Genomic DNA, 8,302 nt, shown 5'->3' on the forward strand with positions numbered 1-8,302 from the left:
GGGCCGGGCCGCGATTTTTACATTGGGACATCCATCACCGGTAGATCTGAGCGAAGACGTCACGCAGATGAGTCCACCGGGACGCCGGCTGATGGGAAGCTGCCCGGCTTCGAAACGTAACCGGTGACAAACTTTCAAGTATGGAAAATACTCTAGGTGTAGAAAATGAAGGTTGAAGTCGATGGCGCATACGCAATGACAATGATAAGAAAAACACCTCCACATCGAGCTTTCATTAAGCACTGCTGTCCTTTCGTTCTGTAGCACGTTGGTGACCAGTCTCCACTTTAAATGGGTCATCGCGCGGTTTGGGTTCTCGAAAGTCAGTGGTGGTTAGCCTTTAAGCAAGATATAAATTTCGCCCCGCTTCACCGTGAAGCGCAGTCAGGAGGGGGCCAGCACCGGGAGCAGGCCAGCACCAGGAGGGGGCCAGCACCAGGAGCAGGCCAGCACCAGGATGGGGCCAGCACCAGGAGCAGGCCAGCACCAGGAGGGGGCCAGCACCAGGAGCAGGCCAGCACCAGGAGCAGGCCAGCACCAGGAGCAGGCCAGCCCCGGGAGCAGGCCAGCACCAGGAGCAGGCCAGCACGTGCAGGCAATCAGCCCGTCCGGCAGCGGGCCCCCTCCCTCGGCGGTGCCCCGTCGGCCGCCGTCTCCACCGACAGTCAGGCCGTCGCAGTCGACGCTCCGGAGGCGGCGGTCTCGGGGAATTAAGCCGGCCGTCGCGGCGTGACCCCCGCCGGCGGAGGCGGCCGGTTTAGCGGCCGTGTTTCGGCGCTGCCCGACGGCGCGGCTCGGCGCGCACCGCCGCCGGCGGCCTGCAGAGTTGGCCCGCAGCGCTCGGCCGCCCACATTCGGACACGTGACGTCACAGTGCCGGCGCTGTGGCGGCGGCGGGTGCGGCGCGGCCGGCTCGGGGCGCGCGTTGTGAAGCCAGGACGGACGGCCGGTCGCAGCGACAGTTGGCTCTCAGGCCGTGACGTTGGTGCTGACTCTGTCTCTGACAGCTGACGGGCCGGCTGACTTTGATGGTGCGGCGCCGGCGTGGAGACGGCCTCGCCGTCGGCTCGGCACATCGTTCTCGCGGACTTTGAGCCTATTTCTGTGCCTGCTTCTTTTCTCGTTTAAGACAAGGCGATAGGGTGTCAAGTTTTGTAACTTATTGGGGGGGGGGGGGCAACCGAAAGCCCGACAACCTAGCCCTTCATTTTTTTCACAGGGCTTAGCCCACTTGATTTGATTACGCGCAGTATATGTTTTCAATCTTTGTATAATTCCTAAAAGTCTTTAATTTAATCAATATAGAAGTCATGTAGGGCTGGGTCCAGGGAGTAGGCAATGGGCGCACAGGTCTCTTGTGATCAGCACGTGAAGGCGCCCCTTTAGAGGCCACCTCAGGGCGCCGATGGCGCACTTCTATGGCTGCCATGGGAGGCGGCACGCATTTTGGTTGTAGGGGCGGGACGGGGTTAGCCATTAAGGACTTAGGTCATCCCCATATTCTAGAGCTTTTAACTTTGACCTCACAAAATGTGGCATGTCTTATGGCGTTATGTATGGGAAGTTTACTGCATTGTTTATCTTTTCAGCTGTTACGATTTGTATCTTGCGGTGCGAGCAAGCATGACTATTTGTTCTGAGAATGGTACGAGACGCCACTGCGCAGAAAGATCAAAGAAGACAGTCTTTGTGCTATGTTCATCTTTTACCCACGTTTTTTTTGTATTATTCGAACCAAATATATTGGGGGGATATGCCAACATTAGGGGGCCCAACTCAACATTGGGGGGGGGGGGGGCAGGACTCTCGCCAAAGAATACAAATCAACCCTGCATGGCAGCCTGGTAAATGGTAACGTTTCAAGACACTGGTCACGGGTCTTTCTCATTTTTACCACTCACTAGGGCAGCGAACTTCATGTCAGAATGCACCTTAGCATGTAGTGTTTTCGGAGCTATTCATGTGCTTTAAATTCCACCGCCGTTGTCCCCGGTCCCAGTCATTGCACAGCGCGCATGGGTTTCAGGGCCATCTGCCAATCACACAGTGTATGAGAGCTACGCCATACTTAACCTAGATGGCAGCCCGAGCAAACCGCGCAGATGGCGCTCGCTACGCTTGTCGCTCGTGGACGCTTCCATAGCGCTCGGCCTTTCCCTCCAGCGCGTGAAACCAGTCATTAATCTCTGAAACTTTAAAGCTGAATCATCATCTTACAAAAAAGTGCCTAGATCAATAACTGTCCGATGAAACACCTCGGAAAGGTCTGCTGAACCGTTCCTTATCGAGCACAAGTGTGGAGCCCCAGAGGGCAAGAGTATCCGTCCGTCGTTTCCGTTTCCCGAGATTTCTGCAGCGACGGGGCTTACGGAGTGCTTACAGCCGCGTTCAAAAATGCATTGAATAGGCGATTTTGAAAAGCGTACACCAAAATGAACGCTTTAAATTGCCTCAAAATCATGTCAAATAATGGTGTAACCAAAACGACGTAGTTGCCTGTGTGCGTGTTCACGCTTAGGTTTGCGGCAGCACCGTGTCATCTGGTGCCGTAAGCCTCCCGTTCTGCGGGGCCTGGCGCCGCCCCTGCTCAAATCAAGGCTGCCGCCTTCGGCAGGTGGCGTGCTCCAGTTGACCGCGAGCGCCACGATTATTAATCCTCGAGGGCCGCGGAATGTTTATGGATTCCAATCGATTGCTCTAGCGCCTACTGCGTTAAGAAATGTCCACAGGAATGTAATCCGATTCGTCGCACCCTTTGCCATGTGTCGTTAGCAAGTCCATGCGTCACGTACGACAGGAGCCTTATAAAGAAGAACGCTATCTATTGTTAGTGTCCTTTGCGAGTCGATTTGCGTTCTGCGATTGCTTGGGAACAGTGGCCTGCAGCAAAGGTATGGAAGAGGGATGAGCAGAAGGCACGTTGAAAACGTCCGGAAAGTTCAGCATTAGCGCGTTAGGTGTGTATGGTGGAAAGGGAATAAAAACCGCACCTTACCAACTGTTTCAAGCTGCTGCGATATAGCGATATGCTGTTTTGGCGTCTCAACTGCTTTCTTTGTAAATGGCCGCGATGCCAGAATTAGTACGTCCCCGCACGTGATTGGGCCGTTCCTCTCATAGCTCAGTGCGAAATCAAAGACTGTATGCCGGCTTGTCTCTGTTTTGATACGTCGACCAGCGCGGATGTGACCCGATGCGGCGCGCCGCGACCCGAGCCACTACAGCTGGCAGCGGACTGTGACCCGCTTCGAGCAGACGGGTCAACCAGCTGACCTCCCGGAAAACCCGACACGATCGGCGTCGACCGCAGATGATGCACCTGCCGTTCCAAGACTCGGCTCTCTGACTCGATTCTGAGAGCTGACTCTGAAATAGGTTCTCAGACAGCTTTGAAATGGGTTATCAGACCAGGCTCTGAAATGGGCTCCCAGACTTTGTTCTCACCAATCTCCAGCAGTGGTGGGCAGGAGGACAGGTACAGGATTGACTGTGTGGCGAGAGGGTGCGGCGAGAATGTTATGTAATGTCCCGGGCTGTAGCGAGGATGACCTGAACCGGAACAGCTCGGAGGAATCTCAGAAGTGGTCGTCAGAATGCCACGCATGCTTCCCGACAATTCCACAACAATTTAGGTAGAACCCAAAAGCGTCACGAGAGCAACGAAAAAAGGCACAAGAACGTAAAATCGTCGCGAGACCGTCAAATATAACCTCAGCTGAATGCCGCAGAAACCGTCACGAGAGCATCACGCGAGTACCACAGAACAGGGATGAGGGGTTACACGATTGCCTCACGACCACTGCTAGAATAAAATGCAATTCTATGGTTGTGGCAACAATTTCCAACAAAGCCTCACGAAGTCCCCATTAGTAAAAGACAACAACCTGTCGTGTGCATATCTCCAGAGCACGGCAAAAACTAGATGGCGAGGGCACAACAAGGAACGGCACAATGACTTCAGCACAGACACACAAATGCATCCCTACAGCTGGGAGACGGCCGCAACGGGAACTCAATGGGAATTAGTTGTCTACCGACGTGCAAAACTGACATGACCGTCGGTGTCCCGAGCTGCCAGGGCTGTTGTCGTGATGGAGCCAATGTGCGCGTGGCGCGCCAGACGCGAACAAAGAAATGACGTGCACGAGTCCCTTGCGGTGCCCACCACGCCACTTACAAAATCATAAGGGGGCTGATAACGAAATATGGCGATAACATTGTGGGGACGTGACGCAAATGTCAACATATCGTCACGAGATAGCTGCAATGGCAGCACGACAACACGGCCAGAGCTGTGAGTGCGTTATGAACAAACCACGAGAGGCGTGACGTCAAAAGAACGCGGCAGCAGCCCTCGACAGCAGCAGCAGCAGGTGCGTCACACGGCCGGGAAGGCGCCGCGGCAGAAGTGACGGCAGTGACGTGAACTGGTCACGATGTGCTCCGGCGGTGAACGTGCAGTGGCATGCAGTGAACGAGCAAAATCACAGCCACGGCACACCGAAAGGACCAGATTGTGGGGAAGCTTACTCAATCTGCAAGACAGATGTCTTGCATTTTATGAGCAGCCTGGTGAGGACCTGTTTATTCCAAGTCACGTGCCGAACGAAAACAAGAAACAATCGATTAAGCTTTCCTGACGAATAACGGGCCAATGGTTTCGATGACGTCATGGTGAATCGCAATCGCGCAGTCAGTTGGACCACACACCGATTCAGTGGAGAAATTCCACGACGCCGAGTTATCGAAGCTCCGTGCATCCGTCGTCTGCAGTAATTGACGCCTCGCTCGGCGTACGTCGGCATGACGTGCATTAATCGAGGAGTGCGGGATCTCGAGAACATTGCTGCCGATCCGAGCGTGACGCTCCGTCTGTGACTATTTACCAATTAATGCCGAACAGATCGTTCTCAGCGATGAAATTCGTCGCTTGAATGCGCCAAAAAAGCTGCGCTTGGAAAATGGCCCCGGTTTGAGAGCAAGAGAGAGAGGGAGAGAGAGAGAGAGAGAGAGAGAGAGAGAGAGAGAGAGAGAGAGAGAGAGAGAGAGAGAGAGAGAGAGAGAGAGAGAGAGAGAGAGAGAGAGAGAGAGAGAGAGAGAGAGAGAGAGAGAGGGAGAGAGAGATAACTTTGCAATGTGGACTTCGATTACAGAACACAATATGTCTTTCGATGGCCGTGGCTGTAGTGAAACATGCATCACATACAAACAGTACAAACAGGGAGAGACCTCAGCATTCCAAGCGAGGCACTGGATGCTAATGTTATAAGCACATACTGCACAATCTACCATGCCATGTGTCATTAGCACTGCTTCAATAAAGGCCAACGCTAAGACAAAGACAAGCAAAATGACAGATGTCAAGGAAAAATAAATCTGGTTGCGAAACTGACAATCGAGCTTTACACACACTTATCAGGTGAAGCCTACACTATAGCAGTGCAGATGAGTATGCACACAAGGTCTTTCCCTGTTTGCACGACAGTAAAAATGGTGTAGAGGTGCACTGTGCTGTGCTTACTTACCATCTTCGGTGGGTGAGTGCGGAGTGCTCTTGCTACCCTTCTGAGAAGGGCACTTACCTGAAAAGACAGAACAAACGTCATTACGGCACCCGCAGTCAAACGGAACAAAGTAATGATGAGTCTTCTGCGCACGCAGACCTTTGGCATTGGTCATAAGCTACGTTCTGTCATCCGTGGAGAGGAGCGAGATGACACTGAGCCTGCCGCCTGCTACGTTTGTGACACAAAATGCTGCAAGCCTCGTGGAAACTTTTAATGGATTCTGGCATACATTGATGAAATAAAACTACACACGCAACAAAGCCTCATATTCACAACGTAATAACCGATCACGTCAACGATAAGACGAGTCAAATGGTTATATATATGGATATGCTTCGATTTTGAGCTTAAGCATGCAACCAAAGTCCCAAACTAACACAAAAGGCTCTCTTTAACACTCTTGTTGACACATGCACCGTGCTCAGCCCCTGCCATCGGCGCCTGAAGCCGAGCTCACAAATTCCAGCTGCTGACACCAGCCATTAGCCGCGTCACCGCAGGGCACCATCTGATCGGGCCTGCTGGGCGGCGCGCGCGCGCCTTCAACAGGGGCTCCGGCTCCACCGGACGACTGGCCGCGACAAATGGGCGCCGGTGACAGCGTGTCTCGATCGTATCTGACGCGATCCCGGCGGGAGCCGTCCTCACCCGGGCGTGGGGCGACGCTGGCAGCGGCAGACGGCCGGTGCGTCAGCTCCACTGACGGACCCACGGACGCACGTACATCAGGGAGCAGCTTCACCGTCTAGCGGCTTCAAATTGGACTCGGTCTTATTGGCCGTGGAACACTCCCGGCTTGCGAGATTGGAGACATGAAATGCGGCTATTAAATTCCTTCACGAGTAAAGCCAACGAATGAGAAGATTGACCTGAACCGATCTAATATGTACGGTAGCTTTAGGTTAAAAATATAATTTGATCTCTGAAATGCGATATACACTTGAGGTGCGAGCCGACAGCCCCCCCCCCCCCCCCGAAGTCACCAAACGCACGTCCGAATGGATCTGAAGGGAGGTCGGAGATCGGATGCTAGGAGGTCGGGTACTAATCAGCAATGGGCCGGAGTCCGTACTATCCCTCAATGACCATATGTTGCCCCCTCACTCTTTCTCACAGCGACATCAGCGCCGCGCGGCGGCGGGCGGCTGAACCCACTACAGACAGCTGGCCACGACGGAAGCGGACCGGCCCATTTTTTATCATTACCTTCATTTGTGAAGTTCATTACGGGTGTGGGTTGGGGCGGCGGACGCCGTGTCGTCGCCGCCAGCGCCGGAAGTGGGGCCACTGTTGTTGTGGTGGCGCGCTCCTGGTGCAGGGGGAGGGGAGAGGGAGGGGTACGGGGAGTCACGCCGACCCGTTCGTGCTGGGAGTTCCGCAGCCCTGGGAGCGGGTGTGCACGGAGTCCCTCGCTTCCGTGTGTGACAGCGCTTCTCAGCTGTAAGGGAAAGAGTTCCTCTGCTCCGGGGACGGGTCATTGGCGCCAGCCACCCACCGACTCCAACTAGTAAAACTTCTTCCCGCGTCTCTCCGCCGCTGAACACCTCTTTTCCACCATCCTCCATGACCGGCGCTCTCGCGTGCCCCAACCGTCAGCCGGCCCTGACCGGGCCGTCGGCCCGTCCCGTCGCGCGGCCCGAGCGGCGGGGCGGGGCGGACGTCCGTCTCCCGCGGCCGGCCCGTCGGCGCGCCAAATTGGCGGTCGGCGCCGCCCCGCCCCGCTCCGGCGAGCGCCGGTCAGCCGACGGCTGGCCAGCCGGCGCACGGACGCGTGCGTCGGGCGGGGTCAGGGCGATCAGCGCCGGGCCATTTACCGGGTGTGTGGTCTTCCTAAGGAATCATACCTGGGTGTAGGCAGGAACGATGCGCCACCACTCTAGCTCCCCCGAGCAAGCACGGTTTAAGCCGTTATGCTCAGTTCAGGCATAATGTAGACCGTAACGGCGCCCGCCCTGAATCCGCGCCTTGGTCCGCCCCTGCGGCCGGCCAGTCCACTCCAAGAGGCCGCGACGGCGACGACGACAGACGGGACGGCCACCACGTGACGTGAGTGGCGGCGGTATGTGGGTGGGCGGCGCCTGTCACGTGACGCCGTCGGGATCTGAAGGGTAGCGCCGACGCATCACGCTAGGCGGAGCCGAGCGACGTGTCAGGACCGTTACCGGCGCTGGGGCGCAGGCGCTGTGACCAGGGTCCCGGGCATCGACTGTCAAACGCCTTGTGAAGGTCGAGAAGGATGTCTCGCATGCCGACGGACTGAGGGGTGGGGCGCTGACCTGCACCGGGGTCAGAGACGGCCGCCGTGGCTAGCTTATAACGTGACGCTCTGTATCGAGTTTATCCGTGCCATTCCGTTGTGCTTCGGTGGGTTTCACTTCAGTTGACGAATATATCAACAAAGCCGTGAACACACAACACGCATGCAAATCCTATGTTTTCTCGTAATGGGACGTCTTCCGGAAGCTATGCGACAAAGGAAGGTCCCGTGCATCAGTCCCAGTTGACTTCTGCGTGCGTCACGTGACCGATTCCTGCCCGGGGAGGGGCATCTGAGGGGGAGGGGGGCAGCGCGTCACGTTTTCCGTTACGCCGCACGCCGGCTGGGCACTGGCTTACGAGCTGGCGAAACTGGACTCGTGACCCCCCAGGCGGCGGAAAACGACACGAGCTCTTGGCGGCCGCACGGCGCCTGCTGAGGCCACACAGCCCCTGCTGATGCCACACGGCTCATGCTG

The sequence above is a fragment of the Pollicipes pollicipes genome, unplaced genomic scaffold (assembly GCF_011947565.3).
Source record: "Pollicipes pollicipes isolate AB1234 unplaced genomic scaffold, Ppol_2.1 Scaffold_6052;HRSCAF=7182_pilon_pilon_pilon, whole genome shotgun sequence".
Taxonomy (NCBI): Eukaryota; Metazoa; Arthropoda; class Thecostraca; order Pollicipedomorpha; family Pollicipedidae; genus Pollicipes; species Pollicipes pollicipes.